Source organism: Periplaneta americana, chromosome 8, assembly GCF_040183065.1.
Source record: "Periplaneta americana isolate PAMFEO1 chromosome 8, P.americana_PAMFEO1_priV1, whole genome shotgun sequence".
NCBI classification, from domain to species: Eukaryota; Metazoa; Arthropoda; class Insecta; order Blattodea; family Blattidae; genus Periplaneta; species Periplaneta americana.
Window position 1 is genome coordinate 61922436 of NC_091124.1, and position 19095 is coordinate 61941530.

Sequence of the window (19095 nt, forward strand, 5' to 3'; positions counted from 1 at the left end):
GTGCCATATTAAAAATCCAATATTTCTACTTCTATTTAAGATAGGTTTGTGAAACAATTGCCAATTGTTAAATACGCCAGAAATAATACACACACAGAGATGAGAATCCTATAGTGCTGTTGATTTATGCTCAATAAAAAAATTAAATACGAGTACAAAATATGAAAATTATGTTTTGACTTATATCAGTGCACAGTACATAAAAATTACTGCCAACAGCCTACCTTGGTTGGTATAATAGCCTACTTTTCAATTAATAAAATAGAATTAATTAAGAATTTATATGGAAATTAGCACATCATATTCAATTCAAGGAGAAGGCATATGGCTGTTCCGGCTTCACAGTGTATCTGTCCAACGCTTCATAGGTCTTTCCGGATGTCTTCTCCCTTTAGGTCTTTGATACATCATTCTTCTAGGGATCCTTTCTAGTGCCAGTCTATTAACATGTTCTGCCCACTGATTCCTATAATTTCTTATTCTTTTTCTAGGGAAATATCTTCAGTTTTCTCCCTATTTTATCATTTCTAATTTTGTCTGATGTAGTGCATCTCTTGACTGGCCTTAGGAATCTCATTTCACCGATCCGTAATTTTTTATTATCACCTGCCGTCAGCGTCCATGTGCTTGAAATTTGTATGTAGTAATTACAGTGTTGTCTGTAATCCCTCTTCATATCTGTTTGGTTAGATTTCGTTTTATAATAATCGTTTCATAGGCCAGTGATTCGTCAGTGAATTCATGCGCATAATGAAGATTAATGATGATAAATTACAGTCTTAATTTCAATATTTGAGAAAGTGAAAGCGTTCCACAAACTACTCCGTTCCAACAGCTTCAGTAACGTCGGAGAAAAACTATTTGCCAACTTTCTCACTAAGCAAAGCGCACTTCCACACAGATTCACAGTACTGCTTCAGTCAATGTTTCAAGAATTTCATTGAGAAGTCTCATGTCACATAAAGCCTGCGTGGAGCGCTACCGTCGAGTTCGGTCGATTGTGCAGATGTGTCAATAAGTTAATTCAATTTAACTCCCTTAACTTGAAGCTCGTTTTACTTCCTTACACTCACGTGTAGCAACCAAGGCCTTTCAGGGGTAGGCTACAAAACGCGAAATATTGGAAAGGTTTCAGAACAGATATTCATAGTAAAGTTGTTCATGTGTATTTGTTTAAAAAAATTCACTCCTACTGCAGTCGACACAGTTTTACTGTTATGATGGTTGTTAAATTTCAGCAGGAAATTGCACAGCTGGTGTTTGTGTACGATGATTAGCCTATGTGTTAACAAATTCGGCCCGTATATGTAGTTCGACTACTATTTCTGGAAGGTTTCCTAAGTGATAATGTACCAGGTCTTAAAAGTATTAGTAAGTATCTCTTCACGAAAAAGACTTTTCTGAATTCCGTGAAAGCTGACTTTGAATGTGGTATGTACAGATACATTATTTTGACGTGAGGCGAGGAAACGACGAGTGAGTCATGGCCCACTGCTAGCATGGTTTTCGGCAAGCGCGTAACCATTTCTTTGACACTTCATAACAGTACTAACAATAAATGCTCGCAGTCGTTGCTGAAAATTGCTCCCATTTGGCGCCACACATAACTGACTTCTTCTGATAAACGAATGAACAACACTCTGAAGTTCCATATCATTGATAGCCTCGATTTCTTCTGGTATAGGTATAGCCTGTTTCTTTAAATCTTTTAGCGAATCTTCTAATTGTTTCTGCAGAAGGCACAGATCTGTTTGAACACTTTATTCGAAATTTACGTCTTGTTTTCGCACACGACCTGTCTTTTATGTACGTTTTGTATAGGTACATATACACACAATTCTCACGCAATGAGAATTGGTGGTAGGCATTACCTAAATACATAATAATCACTAAACTTTATACACTAACTTTGTACTTTGAAGAATCAAGGCTTTTGTAACACGACTTGTGACTACAGCGAATGCCATATGACGACTGCGGATCTACTACGCCGCACCTCTAACAGACCGCGCATCGCTGACTGCGCAGGGAGCGAGCCGCCAGTAACTCGCCGTTTTCTCGCCTCACGTCTTAAAAATGTCTCTGTATATTGGACAACAGACTAAAGCAATTGAATGCGTGAAGAAACTTTCAGGATACGAACTGCCAGACATTGCAGGAATTACGAAACACAGATTCAGTCGAGAACATTGTATTTTATTCGATTAGATCAACATTTTAACCGAAACCTCCTCCATAGAGCTATAGAAATCCACATCACATGTTTTAAAATTACCAATAGAGAAAATGGTTTCATTTTAAACACGTCATGTAAGCCGACTTATGTTGTTCAGTGAAGTGATAATTGACAAAAGAGAAGTACACAGTAGCTACTTAACATGGGTCATCTTATTCTTGGAAGTATTTATTTCTTGCTTGAACACGGTCATGTAGGTTTGCCTATGTTATTATTACATTAGAATGTTAGAATAAATGTCTATTAACCATTAATACAACAATTTTTATATGTTCATGCTTAATTTAAACATCATGAAATTTGAAACTGTTTTATAGTATCATATAACTCATATTTGGATCATTGACGACATTGTAGTGCATAAAATGTAGGCTCTATATTTTCGTATATCTTAAAAATCGTGGAATTTTATAATTTTTACTATACAACAAAAATAAGACTACATTGGGATTTCCCAGTCTCTGATCGGGTCAAAAGCCCTGATGGAACTGATATTTAACCCTTGCGGTGAATTTCGCTGAAGTCCGGAGGGCCTAATTTACTAATATTCACTTTCCTCACCTTCACTCTGGAGCGCCCTGGGATCTTTGAAGATGCGAAAGAGAGAGTAGTGTGCGGAAAGCAATGGGATGCTACCGCATTTATATTTCCCAAGAAAAACTGCAAATACTGGCTGAGAAGACACTGTCTACTGAAGGAGGCAGTGGAAGGAATGGTGATCTTCCGACTTTGCAGCGTTAAGCCTTAACTGCGACGCTATCTTGCGCCCAAAAATACACAAGTACTTAATAAATGGAATGCATAATTTCCAATACAAAGTAATAATTAGATTTGCTGTACCGCAAATAGTACCACTGCAACAATCTACCAATCAGAACACACTTCCGCGGAACGATGCTTACTATAGGCATCCAACAAGGAAAACTCAGTGCGCAGAAACCGGCGGGCGTGACAGTCTCGCGCAGATGAGGTATGCTTCCTTTCCCTGCATGCTCTCACGCATGCTCTACTGCAGGAGGGTAAGAGGGGTATAGTATGCGCACCACGAGAAGTCCGAGCTGAGTTTTGCTTGTAGGATACCTATAGCTTTGTTTACGTTGATTTTTTTCTTATGTTGGATGGAGATTACGTCCTTATTACAACAGTCACAATAAACTACATCACCGTTCGTCTTTATAAATTCCTTTCCTTCAATCCGTCAATCAAGATCTCTTCTTACAGTTCTAACAGGGGCTATAGGAACACTTAATAATTCGACACAAAAGTATACTAAATTGCAGTTTGCAATCATGATGCTTCTGCCTTCCTTTCTTTCAATATTTTGACCTCCGGCTTGCAACGAGCGAAAGTTGGAGGGTTGGAAATTTCAACGTAACAAAGGGGAATTTAGTGGGAAGTCGAAAAACTATAGGTATTCTACAAGCAAAAGTCAGCTCGAACTCCTCGCGGCGCGGATTCTATACCCATCTTACCCCTCTGCAGTAGGCGTGAGAGATGCTGGGAACGGGAGCATACATCATCTGCGCGAGACAGTCACGCCCGCTGGTTTTTGCGCACTGAGTTTTCCTTGTTGGATGCCTATAGTTGTCAGGTAGGATGTCTCGAAATCATATTACCGGTAGCTTTCTTCTATTTTCTTATCAATCTACAAATAACGTGGGAATACCAGATTCTACGAAACAGCGTTCATAAAAGGCACTATTATGTAAGTTAACATAATACAGTATATGCACTAAAGCCAGAAAAAGGACATTATATGCTATATATGTCTAAATAATAGTTCTATTAAATCTAAAATTTTCAAAATATGCATTATGCATGAATTTACCCCCAATAAAACGCCGAAACATGCACGGAAAAAATACTGTTATTTGGAATGGATAAGTCATAAAACGAATATTTGCAAAGTTTGAGTTGTGTAACAAGCTTATATAAAAACATGCATTTGCATGGAAATCCGAGAAGCGAAAAACTGTGTATACGGCGACCATTTAAATTGTAAACTGTGTACTTTCTAAACATCGAACTGTTTCTATTTAACAAACAACCGAAACACAGAAAAAACTACACCACGAATACTTCGGAATAAATTCAGCTGTTGAAACATAATGCTTTGGAGAGAATCATCTAAAATCTGTGCAACTGCCTTCCGTGTGCTTCGTATATTTCGAGGCTTAGTTTTATTGTCGCAAGTGTATGGGTGTACCGTCCTGACAGGATTAATTTGCAAAGGTTCACTCTAGGTCTGGCTTTGGCGGCACGTCACTAGAGATATGGTTGAATCTCTGGTAATCCTATAGATTAGACCAGAAGTGGATAGCACTATTCCTCCTCGCGCTTCGGTACCTCATACTATGTTTTACTCGACGATATCCTCTAAAATGCTTTCGAGGGATTGCATCCGAACAACTTTCACCCCTTTTGAAGTCGGTTATTTATCGATGCTATATCAACTACTAGGTTATTTAGCGTTGATGGAATTAGTGATAATGAGAGATATTTGGCATGAAAAGTTGCTACCGCCTGACTTACGCCGATGACACGTTCGTCCTCTCACGATGATTCAAGTATGTACTGTACAGGATTGGTTATAACGGGGGAATGGATTTCTATGTAAATACATATAATACCTATATTTTTTATTAAGCTAAAATCAATTTATTTTTTATTACTTTTGTGATCACGATGTATTGAATTAAGAATTATATTATTATTTTGCATGTTTTACAGTTTAACATATATTGTAATAATTTGCATATTGATGGCTAAGAAGTGATACCTCGTATCTACAAAAATGGCATTTAGTTTAACTACATTATTATTTAGAATAGCTACATTATTAGTCTATTATTGTTGTTTAGTCAACTGTCCGAAGACAGGTCTGAATTCAGAAGTGATATCAAGAAGACACCACTTATGAGGCAACTGGGCCAGGAAGTAATGGAGTAGGATGGCCAGTTGTCTTTCCCCTCCATTGCATTCATCGCCGACTACATATTACACTAGTCAGACTTCAGATGCATACAAAACAGTTCTCTGATTCACCTGCAAATTCACAGATACGATATAAATATCACTTCTTAGCCATCTATATATTTTCTATATTTAAAAACATTAAACTTTTTTTCCGGTATTTTTATATAGACCTAATACGGTAGTTATCCTAACTCATCCTAACTCCTCCATAAACTCCTCCATAAATTTCTATCCTCAGCATCCTCTTCAGTAAGATCTCATCTAGTCATTCTCCTTCTGACGCCATCCATTCATTGTTCTCTTGGTTTTCCTCTTTTTTTTTTCTTTCTTTCATAGTCCACTCCAGCATCATCTTTGGCATTATACCATTTTTCATCATCTTCACATGTCCAAACCATTTTAATATTCTTTCTTCAATTACTTCAATAAAGTCATTTTCTACCGCCATAATTTCTCTAATTCTTTGATTTCTAATATTTTCCCTTCTTTATTTTCTCGCTCCTCTACGCCAAAAATTAAAATAAATATAGTCTATATTAAGGCTAATTATGTAATTCCATTAAATAAAATGTTTAGAGATGTGTATATTGTATATACGGAGTGTCCCAAATTGATGAATACACTCTTTGAAACACTATTTCACATCAAATTAAATGAGAAAGAGATACGATTTTTGTGGGTTATGATTCAGAAGGCAGTTCATCTGTTTATAAACAAACATGGCGGTGCAATTATCGTTCGATGAACGTAAGTGGATACTGAAATGTTATTGGAAAATGGAGAATGTTGTTGAGGTTTAACGACGTTGGAGGGTTGAATTTGAAACAACCACCAACAAGGTTAACTATCACGAGATCCGAGACAAGTTTGAAGTCGACGGAACGGTGCAAGATATGTTTAAAGGACAGTGCGGAAGAAAGAGAAGTTCCACCGATAACGTGAGTGTTGATGCAGTCATGCAAGCTTTTGCACAATCCCAAAGAAGTCAATGAGGCAATGTTCTCGTGAGATTGGTATCAGCAAATCCAATGTTCATCGAATTTTGCGAGCTCAAAAATGGAAGCCTTACATTCTGAGACTTGTCCACGCACTAAATGAGGATGACCTAGATAGGCGACTGGAATTTTGTGAGTGGTTCTTGAATATGTGTGGTGAAAGGGAAGATTTTCAAGACTTAATTGTTTGGTCAGATGAAGCCACATTTAAATTTAATGGCGCAGATAACCGGCACAATTGTGTATACTGGGCTAACGAAAATCCACACATCTTTGAAGAAAAGGCAATCAATCTTCCAGGAGTAACAGTATGGTGTGGTCTGTCTTCTAGAGGAATAATTGGGCCGTACTTCTTCGAAGGGACTGTCATGGGCGAAGAACACCTGCAAATGTTGGAAACCACGATTCCACGCCTTAATGACCTCTTTGACAATGAAAATGGGTTTTACTTTGGCTCCAGCTCACTTTCATGTCAATGTGAGGAATTTTCTCTCGATCGCACACTCAATTAGAGATGGATAGGTCGAAGAGGAAGTGCTGTGGAGTTCCCGCCTCGATCTCCGGATTTTACCCCTCCAGACTTCTATCTATGGGGAACTCTAAAGGACACAGTGTACGCCACAAAACCACAAACACTGGAGAAACATGTCTGTAATGATATTCCATTAGGAACAATCCAGTTGGTATGTCGCTCTGTGTACATCGTTGTTGGGAGTGTATTGTGGCGGAAAGAGCTATTTTGAACATGTACTGGCTTAGGGAATATAAAACCGCAAAAATCGTAATTTCTGTCTCATCTCGTTGCTGAGAAATAGTATTTCAAAATGTGTATACATCAATTTGGTACATTCTGTATATAAACAAACAATAGAGTTTTATAGAGTTTTAATCATTTATAGTAGTTCCTTTAAAATTGGTTTCTGTTGTTATTTTAAAACTAACAGTTCTCTCAACGATAGGATAGCAAATATTAAACTTTAAGTTTGTAACCGATATAGTCTACTTTTATCTTTGTTAGATTTAATTGTTGCTACAGGAGAAATTGCAGACGTAAACATGCAGTAAAAGTGAAGATGGACACTGTACTTTCAAAGAATCCTGGATATGAAGAAATATAAAATGTCGTTGCAGTAATGTATGTAACCTAGGGCTTAATCCCAGCAGACATTGAGAATTTGGAATATAGTTCCATTACATGTGATGTTGAAAGGACATTCAGTCAATATTGATCTGTCTTCAAAAACAACAGAAGAAGATTCATTTTCGAGCACTTCGTATTCTATTGTTTCGGTAGCAATGAATAAGAGATTGTGTGTTATTTGAATTTGATATTTAGTGAATGAGTAGTAAATGTTATTCAATTTAAATAATTACATAGAAATTGTCATTTTTGGTAATTTTAAGTACATATTATTTAATTACATATTCAGATGACAATAACTAAATGTGCTGTATTATGTTTACATATTTTATACATAAATACATAAATCTGTTCCCTGGTTATAACCTTTGCCTAGGGGTCCAGCGTAAAAGCGAAGCCATATGAACACACTGGTCTGTTATAACTTGTTTAATTATTCATTTTTACACAATCATATTCCATATAAACAATAAAATCAGTGTCCGCGATTTTTCCTCCCGGACAGCACGTAATCTTTCAGGATATGAGCGTAATAATATTTCCATTCTATTCGTTTAGAATCGCTATGAGGTGCGCCGTCAAAGTGTTCCAAGAATACCTTATGATGTCCTCATTTCTGAATCATCAGTGTCTCTACTGCGTACTTCAGTATTGCTCCAAAATTCTCGGTCACGTGAAGATCTAGTGTTGCAGCAGGCCATTCTGCTTTCCCGAAGAAGTCAATACTGCTATCGCGCATAAGATGTGTTGCGTTCGCCTTAAAGCATGGTGCTTTGTTGTGCAGGAAACAAACCTCGTGAGGATCAAGGGAGTTAACCAGAATCTCCCAAAAAAACGGAAAGACTTTGTTTCCTTAAACGGTATTCCTGAAATAGTCTCTATTCTATAATGCACATTTTTTTTTATATTGCATATCTTTCGCTATGAAGCAATTAAGAATTTCGATCCACTTCTTTTTTAGAGTTACTGATAATGTTTATCGTCTTCAGTATCGTTTAGGGTAAGTACCAAAATCCTGTAATTTTTGTATTTCGGTCTGCGAACAGCCACATAAAAAACTCTGTCCACCGCTGTGAAGTAACAGTTAGCATGCCTAACCGTGAAAATAGTGGACTCGGGTTCAAATCCTGATTCGAACAAGTTACCTGCTTGAGGTTTTTCCGTTTTTTTTTTCCCAACCCATTAAGAGCAAATGCTAGGTAACTTTAGGCGCTGGATCCTGGACTCATTTCACTGGCATTATCACCTTCATCTCATTCAAACGCTAGATAACCTTAGCAGTTGATAAAGCGTCTTAAAATAACCAATTAAAAAAACTCGTATGCGGTTAACGACGCAATGTTCCTAGTGTCGTTCTTTAAGTGTCATTTTTTCATTGTTGTTCTGAAACAAAAGTCAGTATTAATACAGACAATTTTCAGACTTCATACACAACTTTCCCCTACCTGTACAGACTCCGGGCAAAGGTTGTGACTTAAGTTGTCACCAACGCTGTCTTACGTATAGCTCATTGAATCCAACTAGAAAAATCATTTTAACTGTAAGGACATCAGTAAACAATAGAATTTGGGACGAAACGAGAACACAACCTGTTATTTATGTCCATGATACTTTGGTGAGGTGAAGTGTGGTGTGTACGATCCGTCCGTATTCCTTCTGTCGACTGTAATACACGAAGAAGTTGCGTAAAATTTTTCTATCTAGGCCTACATTTATTTTTCTTTCCCATTTTTCAAACATCGCTCAATCTTCACCAACACCACCACCACCACCATCACCACTACCACCACCACCACCACTACCACCACCACCACCACCACCACCATCTCTACCACTACCACCACCACCACCATCACAACCACCACCAACACTTGCGTTATTGTTGCACTCAGTACCACAATCAACATCATCATCACCAAGTACCATTTCACTATCATCGTCAATTTCACTAACGCTAGATAACATTGCTGTTGATACAGTATTGTTAAATAACCGATTAAGGAAAGCACCACTCTTTGACACTGGTTTTAATGTGTAATTAATAGACTTCGGATTTTAGGTAACAACCTATTTTAATCCTTAAAAGATAAGTTCATAAAAACTTGTAAGTACACGTGTCATATAAAACTATCCCTAAAATTGGTATTTTAATAACACCTAAAATGCCTATTTTGACGACAAAGCCTATTTCGACCTATTAAGTATGTTTTATCTCTAATAGGTCAAAACACCCATTCTTATTTCGAAAATTTGTATTTTAAATTCCAAATGCGTTCCTGTTTCTGTTGGAAATAAAGTCGGGATGAACTGGAGTAAGTTCTGCAGAGAAATGTAGGACTGAAGGACCCGCGTACTGCTTCAGATATCCCAGCAGGGAAGAATACGGTTTTACAATGTAACATAGTCCACACCTATTGAAGTAACGGTCAGCGCGTCTGGCCGCGAAACCAGGTGGCCCGGGTTCGAATCCCGGTCGCGGCAAGTTACCTGGTTGAGGTTTTTTCCGGGGTTTTCCCTCAACCCAATACGAGCAAATGCTGGGCAACTTTCGGTGCTGGACCCTGGACTCATTTTACCGGCATTATCACCTTCATTTCATTCAGACTCTAAATAACCTAGATGTTGATACAGCGTCTTAAAATAACCCAATAAAATAAAAATAAAAAACAATGTAACATTCCTGTCCAACTAGCCTAGTGTCAAAATTGAAATACGCTTCTGTAACTTCAGTGGATGTGGAGCGTTCATTTTAAGTACAGTAGCCTATACAAATTTGTGTTGAGTGACAGATGGCATTGCTTTTTAGTTGAAAATTTAGAAAAAGTATTCGTAATTTATTGTGAAGCTAATTATGGACATTAACGGACAAGACTTGGTAAAAATTGATTATATTTGACTTGTTTGTGTACTAAATTTATGTCTAAAACTTATTTTCACATTTAATTGTTTATTTTATGTATAACTAGTTAGATATTTATTGTTCTTGTACTTTTAGTAGTAGTAGTAGTAGTACTAGTGGTGGTAACAGTGTAGAAGCACTTAAAATTATTAAATTCTAGAAGTGAATTCCTGATGATTTGGAACATGTTTTTAAAGAAAACATTTTTTGTTAGAGTCTATTTTCAATTCTTTAGAGACTATTTTCTACACTGTTAAGCCTATTTCAGGCACCTAAAATTACATTTTAACGACCTAAAAATCCCTATCCTAGTAATTAAATTAAGAACAAACATTCATCTCTAATTCTTTGCAGTTTTATCATTTCGCGAAATGAAGATATCGGACTTCTGTGTGATTATTTTATCAACTGTTCCTCAAACATTCAGAGATCTTATTTCCTTCAAGACTCAGTTTGTTTATTGAATCAACGTCTAAAGAAATACTATTCTATCTCGAGACCAGTTTATTGGATCTTATTTCGATCGTTCCTCGAAGCGAGTAACTGTAGAATCTCTCAGGTAGTCTGTCACTTGACACGATGAAGAAGAAAGTGGTTATACATTTTTTTATAATAAACATTTCGCTTCTATTATGAAATAATTATTATTTTACACTTAAATATAAGTATAAATTTAGTTCTATTTGAACTAGGCCTATTTATTTCTTAATAATATTCAAATACCATCCATAATAATTATTTTATACCGTTGACAGTAATGAATTTTAATAATTTATAGAACGAATAAATCGCTAATTACCGTCCAACTGAGTGGTTATGTCACATATCGATTTCCTTCACCCGTTTATTCTGGTCCCTCTGCAAAGGCTAGTGGCTGGTGTTTATCCTAATAGAATAGGATAGTGAAATAAACTAAATTTTGTAAAGAAAAAATCGAGATGACTGGTTTTCGGACTCATCCATTCAAATATAGTCCTCTGCCATGTCAACATATTTTCTTAAATTATAGTTTATTTAACGACGCACGCAACTGCCGAGGTTATATATCAGCCCGCCAGTGTGCCGGAATTTTGTCCCGCAAGTATTCTTTTACATGCCAGTAAATCTACTAACATGAGCCTGTCGCATTTAAGCACACTTAAATGCCATCCACTTGGGCCGGGATCGAACCCGCAACCTCGAGCACAGAAGACCAGCGCTATAGCGACTGCGCTATCCAGGCCGACCAACATCTTGTTGCCAAATCTTTAGGGGCCATATTCATAGATATTCTTAGTGCGGGCTTCCGGTGGATGAACAGCGAACTAAACTTTTTCGTTAACGATATGATATGAATTCCGTACAAGTAACCAGTCGATAGCCGGGGCTAGTTTAGCACGCTCATAGCGCGGGCTCGCGAAATGTCTATGAATAGCACCCTAGAAGACTTTGCACTTCATCGTTTTTGGACACTTCTCTCACAGAACACTGTAAAGAACTGTCAACTCCTGCCTCAAAGTGGTGAATACCTCCCAGGGGTTCTTTGGTTTTCGATAATAAGTCATAATCAGAAGGACTCATGTCTGATGAATTTGCTAGGTGTGCGAGTACTTCTCAATTCCACCTACAGATTGGTCACTGGTGGCTGCTACATGACAGCGAGCATTATCATGGAGCACAATAGGTCTCTCCACAATGGCCTGTGGTCGTTTACGACGCAATACTGAGCGCAAATGATGCTTCAAGTAATTAGTGGAGTAAGCTGCATTTACTCTTGTACGAGGAGGTACAGTATACACAAGGATTATGTCTGTGTACTCATCAATACATAACAATCATTACTTTCAAAAGATTCTGCATTACCTTGCATCTTCGTAGGCGCTGTGATTCTGGGTCTACCCGTTCACTTGATGTCGTTTTTTGTCATAATGAACTTAACCATGTCTCATGATTTGAAGAGTGTGATCTCAAATCTTACTCAGTCCATTTGGCCATTTTTATGATTTATACATAAACCTATATATGATTATTAGGGCTAGGATTTTGATGAAATTGCATCTTTTTTCTAGTAAGCCAGAAACATAGCTGCTTTAGTATTTATGTGTTATGTGATATACTGAGTGTTTTAAGACATATTTGTTAGGGTTTTTTTTTTTTTTTGCATTTTATGCCTGTTTCAACTCATAAGAGCATCTTTTGTTTTATTCGGTCATTTTTTAGTCATTTTCATTTTATTTTGGCCATAAATCCCCATTATTAATGTAAAATAATGACTATTTCCTTTGATATTTTCTTTACATATTTTGTCCATTAATACTCATTATTTTGTATAATATTTTAATCATTTTTCTACACAAATATTGCCATTAAAATGTAGTACACCCCACATAATGGATCAGTCCAATCATCCCTTCAATATAGACTCCTCTATACCTGCTAATTCCGGATAAGAGTGGCCTTGTGGTAGACTACATGGAAACTAAAAGTAAAGTAAATCCATGGTGCTACAGCCCATGAAGTGCCAACACCGACCAGCCGACTGCTGACCTCACATCCACATGCCGACGCAGAGGTGAACGATCATACATGGAAACTACATCAGATAAAATAATTAATTAAAGTGTACTTACAATAAATTATACTATACTATACTATACTATACTATTATGTAAAATTTAATTTAATTACTAGTCTAAATATTAAGTAGTACAAAACCTCTTTTCCTACTAAGGCAATTATGTAAAATCAATTTTTAGGGCATTTTTAAGTGCATTTTTTTTAGATTTTTAGGTCATAAATGCATTGTTTTTAGGACATTTTTTTCATGATTTATAGGTTATCAAAATCCTAGCCCTAATGTACGTATGTATTTATTCACACTGCAATGGGTATGTACCCGGTGGCAGTGGTAACTAATTACACTCAATAATGACAATAATAAACTTATTAATTAAAAATACAATTTATAATACTAATAATTAATACTAACAATAATTTATAATAATAATAATAATAATAATAATAATAATAATAATAATAATAATAATAATAATTTCGAGGGAAAAATTGTTCCGGAGCCGGGTATCGAACCCGGGACCTTGATTTGCATAATAGACGTCACTGTTCGTTAACAGAAAGCCACAATTTAAGTCACACGGAGTTAGTGTGCACTCGAAGTTGGTTGCTTGACGGTTGTCAGCCCACTTTGAGGTCTGTGGATATAGAGGGAAAAATTGGATCGGTGTCGGTTAGAGTTCCCGAGTAGCTCAGTGGTAGAGCGTTGGTAGTTAAACCAAAGGTCCCGGGTTCGATACCCGGCTCCGGAACAATTTTTCCCTCGAAATTATTCAAATCAACTTTACAGGGAGTTATACCTGAAATCTTGATTTGAATAATAATAATGTTAATAATAAAGTTTGACAACAGGGTATATCCTAAATTAAATGAAACGATCACTTAAAATAACATTTGAAATGAATCTAATTTGTATCTTAAAACTAAGATCGAACTAAAACCCACGAGTATGATATGTTCATATCTGTACAAGTACCTTTCAACATTACACTCATTTCGCTGTCAACTCACTCACTGCACTGGAACTACGACACATTTCACTGATTCTATCCTGATTTCACTAACACTTCAAAAACATTTCACTGTTCAAATACTTTGCACTGCCACTATAAACTATAAAGCTTCACTGACAGGAACACGTTTCACTTACACAACACACTTCACTGACACGACATACTTCTTCACTGATACAACACACTTCACTGACACAACATAATTCTTCACTGATACAACACTTCAATAACAATATATCATTTACACCCTTTAAATACTGTGTATGATTACCGTCTCTTAGTAAGGTCCTTAAGCCTATTTTTAAATACATTTTTGGTTGTTGGTAAAGCCTTTAGTAAGTCTGCAGGTAAAGCATTCCAGTTCCTGATAGTACGATTGAGAAAAGAAAACTTTCCAGTGTCCGTCCTCTGCCTTCTTTCCCTCAATTTATATGAGTGGTCTTTCCTTGAAGAGTAATTTGGCGGCTGCAATCTATTTTTTATTTCTCTCCAGGCAGGCTCACCTCTATGTTTTGAACAGTGCGCATAATCGAATTCGCGCTCTCCTGTCCGTGAGTGTGTCCCATTTTAATGGTGAATTTTTCCGACAACACTTGAGAGCCTAATGATTATGTCTGAGCATGATTTCTTCCAGAAAAACGCCAAACTTTGTCTGAAAGGTTGTGTTATTGTGCATGTCACTAGAAATCACGCTCAGTCTGTAGAACGGTGTAGAAATTGTATAAACAGACGATGCTGCCAATACCAACTTCCTTGGCATGTCCAGCGTCTGTTTCCTTCCAGTAAAGCCCCTACAGCCTCAACGTGGACATCTTGCAACAAGTCTACCAGCGCAAGTTTTGTCTACACAGTTCTCTACGAAAGGCTTCTTTCTATCTGGCAAAACAGTAATTCGATCTGGTAGGACTTCTCTCTTAAGCTTCTTGTAATGCGCAAAATGAGTAGCGTTTTATCCTCGTGCAACTTGGATTTTGAAGAAGCATCTTTGTTCATACTTAATGAACGTAAGCCTACATTTAAAGTAATTTTACTTACTGCAATTAAGAAAACAGTGAATGTATTCACAAAATATTGTTATTTAGAGAATTTCAGTATGGCTTATTTGCACAACTATGGTTGTTCTATAACATGTCTTGTCAAACTGTGGTACTCGGAAGCTTGGTACACCTTTAAATTTGTAAAAACAAACAATTTCATTTAAAAATGTGCCACAAGTAGTGGCCAGTCAGTATGTAATTAGGGCAATTGTCCGTTTCTCATTTCTAGTGTGTGAGGGCGGTGGTACGATCATCCACGCCTCCTCTTTATCTTTCTTATATTGGCTGCTTTCGCCAGGTGGACGGCACATTGAAAGGATTGGGTGTGCGCAGTGGAAGACTTTTAGAAATGAATAGTATGAATTTGTAAAACAAATATAATTAACAATAATAAGTAACAATGTACATAAATAAAAAATGAAATAACAATAAACATGAAATAGATGAGTGAAAATAGGACAAACTAATCTGAAATGATATCCCCAGGATATGTAAATCATGTATCACAAGGCTGAGGCCAACACACTTATAAGTGATTAAACCACCTAATATGGCCGTCTCTCGACCATCAGTGACTAACTTATTAACCATATGTTCATGAACCACTCTTTAAATATATATATATATATATATATATATATATATATATATATAGGCCTATATATTAACTATCTGAGTATGAATCTGAACACAACACCCAGCCAGCACATTAACTTAATACATGATCCATTCGACCATAGATACCACTCAGTCTGACTAACCAAACTAAAAATGCATGTACACTCAATAAGAGACAATCTCTACTACCCAGCATAAGGCATTACATGACAGATCACTATACATTACCCATTGCACATATTGCTCACATAAACTGTGCAAATAGCACTAACACAAATCTCTGCACTTTACAAAATGAATACCCAACGGAGAGAGAGAGGGATGGAGACAGATGCACGTAATAAGTAACGGACGATAATTCCAATTTCAAGGATCATTTAAATAGCAACTAAACTCGACGCACATGATAAGAAAATAGCGGCGAAGGAAAGCAACAATCAAAATGGAGCAGGGAGAACACTAAAACCATATGTGAGACCGTAATCGCTGCCTTATCACTCTAACCGTCTCGGAACATGAACTCACATTTCAAATCATATCTCCTTACATAATTCCCGATACAATTTACCTCAAACACATATATCTCACAAATATGTTACTCGATGCAAATACTAAAACTTGCCCCCAAGACGTATCACTAGCAAGCGATATTTCAAACTACGATCCACTAAAATCCCAAACACACACGACGCAATTTAACTACTCCACTGATCCATCTCCAGCACGTACAAAGCCCGAGTCACGTTGTCTATATCTGCCGCGTACCAAAATGCTAAGTCTTATTAAATGTTTCTGTCGCGTACGAGAGCTTGAATCTGAGCCAATTGTTTCCGAATATCTCCCGCGTACGAGAGCCTAAATCTTGTTAAGAGTATCTGCCGCGTACCGGAACCCAAGTGACGTTCCGTGTATCTCCGTTAAAACAGGTAAACTCTCTCCCCCTCTATCCTCGTGAGACGTAATGACCCGGGCAGTAGGATTATTTGGAAAGAACAAATAAAGGGATTGATAGCGCTATCTATTCTGTGACGTCTGAGAGCGCTCTGACTGATGAAGTGACGTACTAGGTAAACGGCCGTGGTAGTAGGCACGGCTCAAGTGTTGGTGATAGCCAGATCACATATATAACAGAGTGATCATCCCTATGTTAAAATCGGTAGCGCTTTGAAGAGAACAACCACCAGGATCGCCACTCGTCCGCCGTAAACGAACACGAGATGGCAGTACAGTCGCTAATGCAATTCAAATGAGAGTTATGACGTGACTCCTTATGTAAAAACTAGATGGCAGCATAGTTAACCTGACAAAAGTTGTTACTGTCAAAGCCTATAAGGCCGAATAATCTGGGTATATATATTCTAGTGTGATTGTAACGGGTGTTTTTCTTATCGGCTTGTGTGTTTTCATTACGTATCTCCAAAAAAATAAATGAAGAGTACACGGAAAAAAAAAGTGAATGACATAATGCTCTTACGAGTGATATCAATATCTAATTCAATAGATTACTACGAACTTCAGTTTTGTTCGTATCAAACCTGGTAGAAATGAGAATTATTATCACAGATAGTGATCCTGTCCTTAATTTTTAATAGGAATAACAATAAATCTTGCATTAATATACTGAATTAGATCATTATCTCACCCTTAACAGCAATCCTTTTTCTTCTGCAATCTTCAGATGTCCATGTTTGCTTGCTTGAAAGATTTGTTGAGGAAAATGATATTCATCTCATTCTAGAAGTAGTGGCTGAGTTGCAGGATCACTGCCAATATTTGATAGAGAGCTGGAGATAAGTTCGAGCTTGCTTGTGATAGTGGTCTTCATACCTTTTGTAGAACAAATCTGCCAGATTTTTGGATTCAAAGGCAAAAGCAGTACCCATCATTGCCTACAAATACCGTACATTTTTTTTGTATGTTCCACGACAACATATTCATATGAAAATAATTTAGTGTTTTAAAAACTACAAAAAATGAACGTAATGTGAGATTAAAACGTTAAAAAAAGTGTCATCAAAACAAGGCCATGCTTCTTATTAAGAAATATTTTGTATTTCGTAAACCTAGTAAATTTAATTGTGAATGTAGATAAGTTACTTTAATTCATGGCAAATCTCTATGGGCCATATTCATAGACATTCTTAGCGCGGGCTTCCGGCGGGTGATCAGCGAATTAACGTTTTTCGTATTCATAAACCAGTGTCAGCGATATGATATGATATGATATGATATGATATGATATGATATGATATGATATGAATCCTGTTTAGCACGCTCGTAGCGCGGGCTAGCGAAATGTCTATGAATAGCACCATATTTCTTCTCATAGATGGTAATTGAGTCTTCAGTAACTTATACTGAATTTAGTGATATCGGAGGAAAAATAGTTTGAGAAACTCTGCTGTGTAACATTCTAATTCTGTAAACTTCTCATGATCACCGCTACGAGCGCTGATTTACAACATTGTTACCATTAGTTTTCAAATTCCTTGCTATATTGTGTTTTGTTTGTAGACTAAGTTTTCATTGGAATAGTGCAATATTCTTACTAGTACTTGTAAAACGCACCTTATAACCAATTTCGCCATTGATTCTCATTACTCTTTATTTTCTTCACACCATTTGGCGTCAAGATTGATTCGAGGACTGAACAGTACGCCACTGAAAATGAGCGTGTTTATTTACAATAATGTTTCATGAAATAGTCGCGTTTATCTCGTAGAAAACAACAGTATGTAGGTTTGATTCATCGGTTAAAGGAACTCTAGCCAAGGTCAGATGGAAAAGTTAATTTAGAAATGTATGATAACATCGGATTCCCGGAAGTGAGGAGCGAGCGGCGAGTCTGGGCGACCTTCGAAACTGAATTCGTCGGAATGATGACGACGATGCTAGATTTTTAGGGTGTAGGCACAATCAAGGGAGAAGGGCGAAGGACGCTGCGTGAGTGACATTGAACGTCGGTAATTTGGGATAACGATGACTGCAAGTGGGATGGGAGTAGGTAGCAAAATTGTAATTACGAAAAACTGCAAGTCACAGTTGTATACAAATGTGCGGAGGATTTTAATTTTTTTGTTTCGAAGTAGGATGGTACAGGTTGGAGCTCGAAGACTGCATCTCAGTTACTTATTTTCACTAGACCTGCGATTTCTATGCCAATACATATTATTTCTGTTGATCACCATTTAGATGCCCAGAAAATATTGGGTTGATGCAACAATTCGTAACGTTTTTTCGTTGTGGCAAAAGTTTTTGACATGAATAGAAAACCGTAATTAATCAGTGTTATTCTCCTACTATCTATGACTCTCTGACAACGCTAGGATAGTTTTCCGACTCCGCGTCTGAAGAAATCTGCTTGTTTGGAGTTAAAGAAGTCAAGCCAAGTTTGTAAAGCATCTTCATCATCACAGGAGATCACTTGAAGAATGTTGAATAAAGAACGGAAAAGGTGGAAATTTCAAGGCTCAAAATCCGGAGAATATGGGGGATTTGGAATCACCTCCCAACCAGGCTCCTGGATAGCTGCTTCGTGATGTTAGAGGAGTGCGGACGTGCGTTACTGTATTGCAGCAGCACTTTATGCGCTCTTCCCGGTCGTTTTTCTTCAATTGCGGCCGTAAG

General features: G+C 37.1%; 1 protein-coding gene across 1 annotated transcript in view; it reads left to right on the top strand.

Moving 5' to 3' along the window:
* The window catches only part of Polr2H (DNA-directed RNA polymerases I, II, and III subunit Rpb8), a 603575-nt gene that overhangs the window by 64612 nt on the left and 519868 nt on the right, over positions 1 to 19095 (top strand). The gene's annotated exons all lie outside the window — the stretch shown is intronic.